At 37.4% G+C, this 13,044-nt stretch overlaps 1 protein-coding gene across 2 annotated transcripts in view; it reads right to left on the bottom strand.

Annotated features, from left to right (window-relative positions):
• MID1 (midline 1) overlaps positions 1-13,044 on the bottom strand; it is a 244,596-nt gene that overhangs the window by 166,831 nt on the left and 64,721 nt on the right. Inside the window, exon 1 of one of the 2 annotated variants that reach the window (XM_030946771.1) lies at positions 10,294-10,717. The exons of the other annotated variant lie outside the window; for it this stretch is intronic. The gene's annotated coding sequence lies outside the window, so the exon portion shown is untranslated. Of the gene's footprint in view, positions 1-10,293; positions 10,718-13,044 lie in introns of those variants that run through there. 2 annotated transcript variants of the gene reach the window in all.

The raw sequence follows: 13,044 nt of genomic DNA, 5'->3' as shown, positions 1-13,044 counted from the left end.
CTGCATCATACTGCATCCAACATTTGAAACCTCTAAATGTTCATATCCGCAGCAGTCCTGTGGGTCACCTGCCATGGAAAAAAATTTCCCTGGACAAAAAGGTATTAAAATATTTTATTACAGAAATATACTTTTCAGACCTTAAACCAGATTAAATATATGAGAATTCCTAGAAGTCTATATTGTTCCCCTCAGGGATGCCAGACTTTATTTACAAAGCTTATATATTGCTGTAGCAAGGAGTTTTCATGGATGAAAACTGCTCAGGGCATTATGATGGATGGGTGGATGGCGGAAAAAAACCACATAGAAGCCCCACCTGGCTGAATGGCATTAAGATTCCCCATGGGAGGCATATGAGGATGCAAGGTTTTTCTCTACTGTTTGCTCTAAAAATGACATACATGCATACATACATATATACATAAATGAAATCACTCACAGCACTCAATAATTTATTTGCTTCATCCTGGGCACGAACGTGCTAGCATAATAAACCACCATATGGGTGATAGTACAGTCACTACCAGTGATTCCACACTATTGTAACTTTGCAATAAGATACCTTAATCTTTGTTTCTTTTGAAAGATCAAAAGCAATGAACACATATAGCCCTGCTTTAAAATCATATTTTCTGTTGCTTGCTTTTCCCAGTATTAAAAAGGGTCAACAAATACCTTTTCTTAATGGCTACACTCTCAAGGGCAGAAGTAAATCTAGCAGAACAAAGATTCCTAATTCTAAAGATGCTAATGGCAAATACTCACAGTGTGTAAATAATTAATTGCTTTCTTGCAAATAAGTACAGGTTTTTCATTCTTTGTTAGTGACCCCAAGGATTGTTTTTCTATGAGAAATAGAAACATTTAGGATTGTATCTTCCTAGTCCATGACTAATTTATAGGCTCTTGTGGCGTCAGGTGCAAAGATTCAAGATTCAATTTGTCACCCCAGGCAATTCCCACTTTAAAAGATGATGCAGGTATTCTGCAGAAATAAATAGAGGAAAACATTAATGGTGTAAAACCAACAGTAGTATCCCCTATGGAGGTCATATCTTTCAAATTCATAGAGACACATCAAGATATTGAATGCCTTTTGTACTGGTCTGGAAAGAACATAAAGCCCTCTAATGATCTCCTACAGAAAAAAACCAGAGAGAATTAACACCACATTTTTCATGCTGAACAGTATCAGCTACAGCTGGTTGGGGGGTTTTGGCATGCTTTTTCCCAGCATTTTGTTTGTTGTTTGGTTTTGTTGGTTTTTTGTTTCATGTTGTGTTTTTGGGGATTTTTGGGGTTTTTGTTTGTTTGTTTGTTTGTTTGTTTTGCTGGTTTCCTTGTTTGTTTGGTGGGGGTTTTTGTTGTTGTTGTTGTTTTTTTGGATTTTTTTAACTTTAAATTTTTCCAATTTGATCTAGCATTTCCAAGTCTACAGCTCTGTACAAAGATGACAACATAGAAATGGCATAACAGAAAGTCAGACATCTAACAAAATGAAATCATTTTCCCCCATTTTTTAGTTTTTCCAGATAGATCACCGATCACATAAATATTTACTTTCTGTATATATGCAGCTCAATGGCTGCATTGTTAATGACTACAATTGTACTCAAACAAATGTGTCTTGTTAATAAGCCCCCACCTGCTTCCCCAATAGGTCTCCCTGGGACTGATTCTAGGAAAACCACTTCTCATGGGGGAGAGAGGAGCATATGTGAAGGATGTCCTGACCTCTGAGCATGAACACTAGAGACCTACTTGGCTCAGAAATTCCAGAATCAGATCAAAACACTGAACCTCTTTGTTATCCTTTCTATACAGTGGGAGCACTTTGTACAGATTTCCTTATGCTGAAAAGTACTGTGCAAATGCGAGTTAATTACATGTAACTACTTGAATACTTCCAGGAGGATGACTGATTACGGGGATTTAACAACATGATGAATTCTGTGCATGAGACATAACATTTTATCTCTTTTCCTATTTGAAATTCATTGTAAGCACTTACATGGAAAAACCATACTACTGCAGAAAACATTTGTTCACTCTTAGGACTTGCAAATTCAGTATCTTAAGAAAATGCTGTTCACATAGCTTCATGACATTCTAATATTTTGCTTTGCTTCTTGATTGCATTCACTTGAATTTGGTATTTAATCTAAGAACTCAAGAAACCCTTAGAAAATAATGTTCTAAGACTGTTGAAAATAGGTACCATAAATTGCCAGAGAAAAACAGGTTACACATTAATATACACTTTTTACTGTCAACAATTAATTTCAAAGAATGATTAAGTATTTTACATGTGTCTCCTCTTTAAAAACGTTTGCAGTCTGTGTGTGTAGGGATGGTACTTTATGTTCTTTAAATGTCAAGACAGTTCTGCAGACTTTAGCATTATAATGACACCAAATTTAAGTCATTATAGGAGAGATTCATCTCACATTTTAAACACTGAAATTAGGGGTTAAATCTAAGTACGTGAGCTTCTGCTATAATGCAGAAAGACACAAACCTCCAGAAGGCAAGTATGAAAAGACTTATCTTTTAGAATTAACAATGAAACAATCTGTCATTTTGATTCATGGAGGTTAGCAAAGATAAATCCCCATTTTTAATTAGTTATCCAGGATGGATATCAGAAGGAAAAGTAACAAGGAATAATATAAAACATATTAGTAATATGAATCTAACAAAAGATGAAGCAGAACCTAAGCACAGTGTCCTTTGTTGATGTTCAAGAGGAGGTAAGGTTGAAGTTAAAATCATCTGTTAGAAAAGTTTCCTTGTGGATTTAGACAGAACCGTTTCCAGCACTATTCTCCATAGCTAAAAAAAATATCCAAACTCCAGATACAAAAATCATCTCACGAATCAGTGTTTAAAGGTTTAAGATGTTTTGTCTTGTATTTTCTAGCCACTAAAACTGAGATTTTCAGCTTTGGTCCTGTTACTCATCCAAACAGCCCTTTTCAGTTACCACACGACATCTGTAGCCTGCAGTAACCTCAGTGGGAGCTCTATCAATATGTGTTTAGGCTTAAAAAAAACTGTACCCATCAATTTCTATGTACTTAGGTCAAGAAATGCTGGTAGTATCCACATTAATGCAATATGGCAACTGCAGATAGCTGCTGAATTTTTGAATGCCTGGCTCCACAAAGATTAAAATTGCTCTTTTTTAGCCTAAGATATTTAAAGTTCTATATGTCAAGGCAATTTCTATCACTCCATATTTCAAGGCATTTTTTTATGATGGCAAACATTACAGCTTCAATAGCCTTATAGGCTTTCTTTTCACAGAAGGATTCAATACAAATTCTCACCATTCATCTGAAACTTATAGTACATTTAGAAATGCAATTAAAATGTTTTTATAATTATGTACAGAGTAGTTATTTTGTTTAGTGACCTGAGTTGAAGGGAGTAGGGTGGTTTGTACTACAAACACGAGCATGAAGTGAATATTTAATACCAAGAAAATAAACCTCCAAATAAGAGTCCAGACAGTCACTAAAACGTACAAGAGTGGATTGCATATAATGCAGCCTTTGAGAGGATATAAAAAAATAACAAGATATTGGCAGGCAAGTAGACCAAGGAAGCTTCCTGGATCTTTTCCACTAATAAATTCTCTCAATTTTGGCAAGAGGTATCTGTAATTTGTAAGTGGTTTTGACCTCAGGGAAACTTTCCTGCATTTCTGCAGTGAGAGAAAACTTTCTATATGGGAGGCCGTGCTATCAGTGCCTTCGGGTGGAAGGCCAGGATAGAATTCGACGCTCACGCAGTGACTGGTACTGGTTTCAAAGATAGTTCTTATCTCTTCTTCTCAGAAACCAAGCAGAAAATCACAATGTTGTGCCTGATGACAGTAGAAAATATAAGGTCATAAATTGCTCCCTGTTTTGCTCAGATGCCAATTCCACACAACAAAACAAATGTTTTTCTCTCTGTCACCACCAGCAGCTCTTGCACCAGCTACCATGAAAGCAAGGACAGAAATTACACAGTGTACATGTTATTTGCACGTTTATTCTGCATACTTGTGATAGTGGGAGCATATAATAAGAGAGATAATTTTCTGCTTTCATTCAGTAAAAGAAACATTTTTCACATTAAAATCAAACATTTCATAACAAAATTCTCCTTTTGAAAATAAAAATAAATATACACCTAACATTTCCATCTACATAGTATTGTGTATATTTTGCAGCAGTGAAAGATGTACAGCAAGGAATCAAATATGGAAAAATTCTAAACGTTTCCTTGTCCCACCGGGTGTTAGTCCTCAGGCAGGCCAGCTTTCGAAAACAATATTTGATAGTATTCAAGGAATTTTAAAACATATCTGTGTGGAGAAAGTTGATTTTTACTTGTAAAATAAATTAGCTGCAGACTAGCAAGCCTTTAAACAAAATATCAGGAGAGACATTGTTACCAGAGATGAAGTCCTGCTCAGCAGGTTTCTCAACTACAAAGGCATACTTAAATTGTGCTTATCCCAATTCCATGTGGGCTCCTGTGGAGAGATTCCTGGGGCTGCATACATGTGGAACTAATCAATCAGATAAAAACATCCACAGTTCTTAAAAAACATATTCTGTGCTCAATGTGATTTTGGCACAAATATGTTCTTTAATATCATACCTGATCCAGGTTACAAATTGGCTGGATCAATGAAGATGCTTTGCTACCTCAGGTGTTCTACACGTGGCCAAAGAGTTTTTAACTAACTTCCCTCAGAGCAATTATTAAGGTCTTAGCTTTAACAATGCTATAGAAAAAGCTACTGAGGAACCTGTACTTGCTTGGCAAAAAATCTCAGGGGTTTGAAGACAGGCACCAGTACCTTGTTATGTGCTTCTGGCTAATTAAGATGTTGACTGAGCCTATGTTAATCAAGGTCCATCAAACTATGCTTAATTAATATGTAAATTGGTAAAACCTTCCACAATTGCCCTACCATCTGAACTCTAGCTATGGGCTCCAAAACAGACAATGACTTCTAGTTTATGTTTTCAGTTGGGAAAATAATTTTCTGAAAACAAAGGAATTGTGAGGTGGAGTGCAAATGTATATTGTTACAAAATACACACGGATACATTAGACAAACGTTATAGATATGCATAACAATGTGAAAGTTTAAAGATGTGTCAGCAAAAGGACTTCATGTGAATGACACATAACAAAAAGAAAGCATTTTTTTCCTCAGATTAATTTCTCAGAGGTGATGGTCCCATGCAAGTGATGAAGAGATGTACATCTAGAAGTTCCAACTACTTAAGAGAGAAGTTATGCCAAATCAGTTTGATAGAATATTATGTTAGATCTCTTGAAAAAACTGTTGGTTAAACCTCTTTTAGTCTGAACACATATTAACAGAACTTAGAATAACCTTAGGAAAGTGTAAAATTCAGAGATTAATGAGATGTAATGAGCATGCCTGATGTTTTCTATCAACTAGTCCTAGAGGTTACCAGCTCAGCATCTTACCAAGGCCACATGAATCAGTCCAAGGAGACTGTCTCCCCTTGGCTAGGGGTTTATACAGAATTTAAATAATTGAGATAAGGTCTGTATAGGTCTCAATAGTTTACAAAGCCAATGAAGAGTACTAATTAAAGCATTCAAAATAGGTGCCTTCAGAAGATAGAAAAGCAGGAAGGAAGGAGGAAATTGTATTTGTGCTTTTTCCTCCTATAATGAACAGGAACACTTTAATGTTAGTCCATAAATAACACTTTTGCTTCAATAGTAGTGACGTAATAAAAACATGTAATAAAAACCAGCAATTATTCAGATTGTGGGTGGTTGCCTGTAGACAGGCTAACTGTGAAAGCTGGCACTATGGCCAGTGATCACTGAGTCCACATGAGCAGTGGAACGAGAAGAACTTCTGAGATGGTCCCCCTGTTGAGAGTCTATACATAGGGACCTCATTTCAGAGGCCCTGGCAGAGCTACTTCTCCAGAAAGGCAATGTGTCACAATGTCCTGTGTCACCTCTCAGTCCCATGTGGGTGTCTGAGGTACCTTAATGGATCTCTGGTGGCGCCAGATTCCCATGTGCGGGTAAGAGAATTGTACTTCAGGTGTCAGCTGTCACTTGAGCTGAATCACATGTGGATATTTATGCACAGTTGCCCAGTTTTTAAAATCTTAATCTGGAACTGAATGCCAACCAGGTTGTATTGCATGTTCTCCCAGCTTTCACTCTTACTGTTCTCTCAGCATTTACTGACATTTCAAAACACTTTCTAGGCAATTTACTGATTTAGAGGGCAAAAGGTGTGGAGAAATATTTATAAAATGGAGTAGCACCCAGCGCAAAGTCTAGTATTTAAGAGAGGAGCAGAGGCAGTCAAAATTCATTATTCCTTCATTTGCCTCCTGAGAATGCTCTGAAAGTCCTTGAGGTCCCAGAGTCTCAGTTCTTACACCAGTTCTTTCACCAGTTCTACACTGGATTTGCACTGGGTAAGAAGGACCAACTCAGGAAAAAAATCCTGCATTTTTGTAATGTAGATGAGTTCTGACTGACAGGTTGACCCTTAGCTTCTTTGATTTAGCACTGAACTATGATACTCCTATTCATGGAAGTAAAAGGAATCCACTTCCCTATTCTGTCTGTATACAATCCAGAAAACTTCAAAAGTTCTTACAAATCTCCATAGATGTCAGCTAATAATGTACTAGGCTTGGACAGACCCAGGTATTGTTGGAAGCTAAAAGTTCTTTCCCCTTAGGAAATCACTGGTGGTCTTTCCCAAAGTGTCAATCAAAAGATCCTTAAAATTTCAGTCACTTTTAATTGGATAAGACCACACATCTCTATCATTTTACTCTGCATCAGCTATGGCAGAGCATCCTGTCCATTCTGACATACCCTGTGAATTTTAACTTTTAATGGACCAAAAGTCAATCTCTAAAAACCTGGAGGTTTATCATGGAAAATTGATACTACTTTTCTAGAAAGAACTGAGATTTCAAAGATGAAGATTACCTATATCCAACCAGGAGGCACAACATGCTTGCAAACGTTACAGCTTTTCAAAAATGAAGGGTTATGGCCATATATTATTGAAGCATACCCCAGTTAAGAGAGGGGATGTGTGAACTCTTCAAACCGTAGCCATATATCATTACATCTCCCACAGATCATACGTTAAAACCATCCTGCAGATGATCTCCTAATCAGCAGTTCAGTATCTGCCTGTTTACAATGGATTTAAAACCAAGAAAATCCCAGGATATGGAGCACACTGTGATACTGAGGTGCATAATCCTAACAACATACATAGAAAGTATTTAGTTAACATGGAAGATGTTTGATGCTTGCATGAGTCTTTTCAGATCTGTTCAAAGAACAGATTTCACAGTGGTGCAAGCTAGAGTACAAGTAAAACAATACTAACAAAACCAGCTGGGAAAAAATCTACAGTGTGCCAATTACATCTTAATAAATTTTCATTAATGTTTATACATACCTATATAAGTATACATGTAAATAATATAGAAGACACACCCCTTTTTCTTGTTGGGGTTTGTTGGTTTTTTTTGCTCTACATGGTGTTTATGTGACATTTGGACCAAGAAATGTGAAAAAACTAACCAAAAAATCACCAAGCTCCAGCACAGCACCATTGTGGCAGGTCCACCTCCACAATTTCTTTTACAGAAATGTTTCTGTGCCTTTCAGTTGTGACAAACAGAAAAGAGCTAATGACTGCTGGAACATATTTAGATTGCTCTAATTTTATAAATGAATGTTATGTTTGCTTATGTGTTTCCCTGTACCTTTGGAATTTTTGTTGTGCTTTAATTTAATAAAGACATTTATAGCCAAGATTTACTTCTTTATGCATAAATGTGATGTTGGTGGTGATCAAGGCCCTTTTTCCAACAATAATGGCCATATAAAAGTCCATGTATCTCGGCTTTTAAAAATTGATGGGATAGACAATTCTCTGTTTCAGACATGTAATTTCAGAAGTCTTTGGCAAAACAATTTTAGTATAGCTCATTTACCATGCAGAGCTATAAAATGAGTTGTGAGTTCTGTTAAGTTAGATGCCTATTTTTTCTCCAAAATACAATTTGGGAATTTAGAATTCATGAAAACTAGGAAAGAAGTAACAGAAAATACATCTCTTTTATCTCTGCAAACTAAAGGATGCTGTTGAACTGTTTAGAAACACTGAACCAGAGTAATTTCTCTTTCAGAGAACTGAGGATCCTTAACTGGTGGATCAATTACTGGAGAAGGCATCCTGCTTCTTGTTTGTTTGCAGTGAAACAAAGGATGTGAAATAAACATTGCACCCTAGAGATGCTGTTACCTTTGGCTACATACAACCAGGAGAAGCCTAACCAGAGGTAGCAGTTTATTGTGATTTGCTAGGACTGACACTTATCACTAAGAGTAGGCACAAGTATGTTACAAAGACCACCCTAAATTAACTTTTATTTTAAAGATAAGGACTACCAGTTGTGGTGGTATTTCAAGAGTCATGGCCATATCTAGTGGTGCAACACAAAGAGATTAATTAAGTTTCCCTTGCTTCTAAAGCTGTTAATAAGCTAAAGAGAGGGAACATTTTTATTATAACTCCTAAAACACTGCTGTCACATTCTTATATTAATACTGCATTCGTATGTTAAATCACTGAATTTTTCTATCCTTGGGCCCCTCTAGCAGATCTCATTAGTGGTTGTTTTTGTGGAGATTTTTGTTTTTAAGCCAAAAGAGAACCATAGTAACTGTGCATTTCCCAAACCATTTCATTCATGAATGGGAAATGAGTCTCCAAATCTTTACTCACATGAGTAACCACATTGATATCCTTGGGCCTTCCATTATTAGCAGCTAGAACTGTGAGTGTAAATCTGCAGGATTTGGATGTGGCACTTCATTACTTCATAGGAGTGAAATCTGTAGCTGAAATCAATAGCTAAGCATGTGAGCCATATAAAAGATACACATTCTTTCATGGAGGTCTGATTGCAATGCATCTCTCAATTTTGTTTCAGCATCAACAAATAAGCATATCATTGTAAAGAGATGCACAGACTACAGGCAGGAATTACAAAGACACATTTTAGATAGAAGTTCTAGCCTCAATAGAGGCGTTGGAAATAGTCCATCAGAAAGAACAGAATAATAGTGAAAAAGGTCAACACTTCTTGAAAAACTAACATAGTAAGTCAGAGACCAAGTTTTTGGTTCTCTGTCAATCAGTAGTGTAACTGTTGTCAATCATTCCCTCTTACCTTGTTTGTGATTTTTGAATGGGCACAAAAGAAACTTTTGTTGGTAATTATGGTCTTTACAATTCATCTGAGTCACAGGCAGGATTTTCAGAGCCTGCCTATGGAATAGGCATGGTGTACCCCAAGCTGCGCTCACTTATGTCCAACCAATTCAAGCTAAAGTTTCCCACGATAATATGAAAGGAAATAAAAGATTCTGACCAACACAAGTCACTATTCTAGAAATAACAAAAGGAACAGGATAGCCAGGATCTTCTGGTTTAACACTCTTATTTTTTTTTCCTTTTAAGACGATAATATGATAACTTTTCTTTTGGAAGGGTGCAGTTAGACAGGATATGCACCTGTGCATCTGGATCTTCTGAAAGAGTATTTCTATTCTCTGCCTAACCACATGCTTTCCATTACACTGATATTCTGCTAAAATTTACTGCCAAGAATTAAGGCTTCTTCATTTATTTTTTTAACTCCTGAATTCCCCTAGGATTTTTTCATTCCTCAAATATTTTCAGCTTCTATAGATACATTTTTGTTTTGTTTTCTTTGGCTATCAATTTATCTTGGCCCTGCTGAAAACATGAAAAGATTTGTGAAGAAAGGTTCTGACATAAAACCCAGTTTTGGAGTTGATTCAGCAAAGTAACACATCTGATAACATCAAAGCAAGAACATCTGAAACTAAGAATTAGGCAGAGCAGATTTTTCAACAAATTGCAGCCTCTATAAATTTACCCATTTCCAAACAGCCAAGTTTGTTTATTTGCTTATTTTCCTAGCTTTGCCGAAAGAAAGGCTCAAACAACTTTGGGAAAATACCAGCAAAGTTGTTGAGCGGAAACCAGCCCCTGTGCTGTAAACAGTGCCTCTCCCCAAAGTGCAGCTGCACAAAGCACAGACAATGCAGGGACCCTCACCATCATTAACCAACTTCCCTTCCTCACCAAACAGCAGCTTCGATAAAGCAATCACAATAGCATCATGGAACAGTAGAACAAGGAAAAAAAAATAACCTTACCAGCTTCTCCTACAGTACACAGCTGAAAGGAAAACAAAACCCCCAGCTGCCGTTTCGCATGCAATTGGTCTCTGAGAATGAACTGACTGAAAGAACTATGAAAGGCTAAAGTCTCTCGGCCCCTCTGTTCAGCCTCTCTTCAGCTCCCACTCTCCGAGCTTCCTCACAAAGCCATTCTCCTACTCCCTAATCCTCGCAGAGGGAGAAGCAGCGCGCACCAAATGACTTCAGCAGGAGCGATGCTCGGGGGGTGGGGAAGGAGAGATGCTGCTGGCACCGCTCAGCCCCAGCCCCGCCGCGCAGCATCCCCGGGGAGGGCAGCCCCAGCGCGCCAGGCACCGGGCAGACACCCCCTGCACACGCTGCACGACAGGACAAGGCACGGAAAAGTGCCCATCTCCGCTCATCACCCTCCCAGGCACTCATTTCTGAAACCAGAACACCCCTGGACTTTGCAGGAGTCCCCCCATGCATCTCAGTTAGCCTGCACTGAAGTAATTGGGCTTTTTTCCTCCTTTTAAAATTAGCCACGTGACTTCCTAAAGCTCTTGTTGGGCCTTAGGTGTTCTTTTTCACCAAAAAAATGTGCAAGTAAAGCTTAAATATTTCAAACAGAAAAAAAACAAAACAAAACAAAACAAAACCAACAAAGATGTTCCCCTAGAAAATCAATACCAAAATTATAAGAAAAGAGACCCCAACAGACACAAAATCAATAACATTATGAGGCACCATATTAAAAAAAACCACTGGTACTTCGCTGAAATGCTTCTGATAGCTAAAATCAGAACAAGTAATTGAATTTTTTACAATGAGAAAAGGATTCTATCTTCATTTCCAGTTTATGTAAAAATAGACAACATTTTTAATACAAATTATCTTGAAAACATGAGATAGATATTGAGATAACATCCCCTGCCTAGCCTCTGCTTTTCAAGAAAGCATTAAATCTTTGTTAAAGAAACACTGTTGTCATAATAGTTTTCAGCACTAGTTTTACTTGTCCACAAGATGCAAAGAACTCAGAAACAGGCAGCTGCCACAAAGTAAATCAAAGACCTAGAAAAGCAGATGGCATAATTTCACATCTTAAATGTTGGCTGTGAGCCTTCCAGTAATAATTTATAAGGAGACTTCCTCCTGCCTGTTCCTCTGCTTGGCAGCACGCTGTTTGAGCCTTTCAAACAAAATAAATAGACTTCAAGCCACCAGCTTCACACACACTAACACTTACCAATGCTATTTCAACCTGACACAAGCTGACTTTGTTCCTCTGTGACCCTGGAGAGAAAACCAAGGTGACAGCTTGATGGATGGGATCTCTTTTCACAATGTGGGTTGTGACTTCACAGCCCTGTCTCCCCATTATTGCTCAGCTGAAGGAGGGGACAGGAACAGAAGAAAATCTTCCACCACACAGAGCCATTTTAACAGTGAACCAAACATGCAATAAATGCCTGAAACACATTTTCCTAACTCAAAAACGTGAATTTAAGGGAATCCCTTTCCACTTTTCTTGGAGTTCAGGTCTAAGGGCAGAAGGAAAAGGCTCTAGGGGGAGGGACAATTTTAATACAAATTGTTTATTTCAGACATATTTTAGTTTAAGAAAATAGCAACATCACCAGAGAACAAAGGAAAGAAGGAAGGAAAGAAAGAATTTGGTTTGTTTCATTTATGACCAAAGAACACTTTGACTGTGACTTTTGTGAATTATCTTTTAACTGTGCTAATTCAGTTATTGAACCATGAATCTTGAACAATTCTGTGCTGGACAAAGGTCTCACTGCAGTAATCTTAGGCAAACAATTGCAATGTGATGTCTTTTATTTATACCTAAGAGACATAATAAAGTATCAGAGGATTCATATATCTTAAAATTGGTGTCTGCAAATTCAGAATTTGAATGCAGACTCTCTGTTAAAATGATTCCAGAAATCTTTTTACAAGATTAACATATTTAACATAAAAATCCTCCCAGATTTCACAGAACTCTTCATGAAGAAATTGCCTTTTCATGAAAAGAGTTGAAAAAGGAAGATGGTGAATGAACTCTGAAATGTAAGGGTCCACCCCCACAGGCTTGAGCTCATTAACAGATATCCTGATGCCTGTAGTTGGCCTCTGATTTCCTTAGAGAGGAGCACAGGCTGTTAATATATCTTGGTCTTTGTTTCTGATTCATCTGATCAGATGGGTTCACCATGAATACTGGAGGGCCTCAGATCTCTGATTTCACAGGTGAATACTGGGGCCAAATGACCTGCTTCAAGGAAGTCTCTGGCAGAAAGCCAAACCTCTGCTACTCCAGAGCAGATCACCCCAGCTCCAGTGACCTTCATGCTCCAGAAGATGATTTCTGAAACCCGGGCCTGGTCCATTCATGTCTGAGATAAAGCTTAACATGGTGTGTATTTGTTATCACACAAAATATGTTACTATTGCTTCTAGTCTGGGATTTGATATTCACAATTCTGCCAAAAAATATGGGCTCCTGTTCATTCTTCCAAAAACTAGCATTGTCTTTTCAAAAAGATGTGCTTTGTTTTAGATAATAGTATTTAAGTGTTTCAGTATTTACAAATATTTTTAACTGAAAAGAGTTAGAATATCTGTGAGGTAGTACCTAACTTATGATCCTGAAAGAGAATCAAACAAAACCAAAAGACAGAAATTGATTGATATTAAAAAAAGGCAAAATCTGACAGATTTATACAGAGGAATATCAGCAATTATTGAGTTTCAGCAATT

This window comes from Camarhynchus parvulus, chromosome 1 (assembly GCF_901933205.1).
Source record: "Camarhynchus parvulus chromosome 1, STF_HiC, whole genome shotgun sequence".
NCBI classification, from domain to species: Eukaryota; Metazoa; Chordata; class Aves; order Passeriformes; family Thraupidae; genus Camarhynchus; species Camarhynchus parvulus.
The sequence above is the reverse complement of the archived record's forward strand: the minus strand, read 5'-3'. Positions and strand labels throughout refer to the sequence as shown.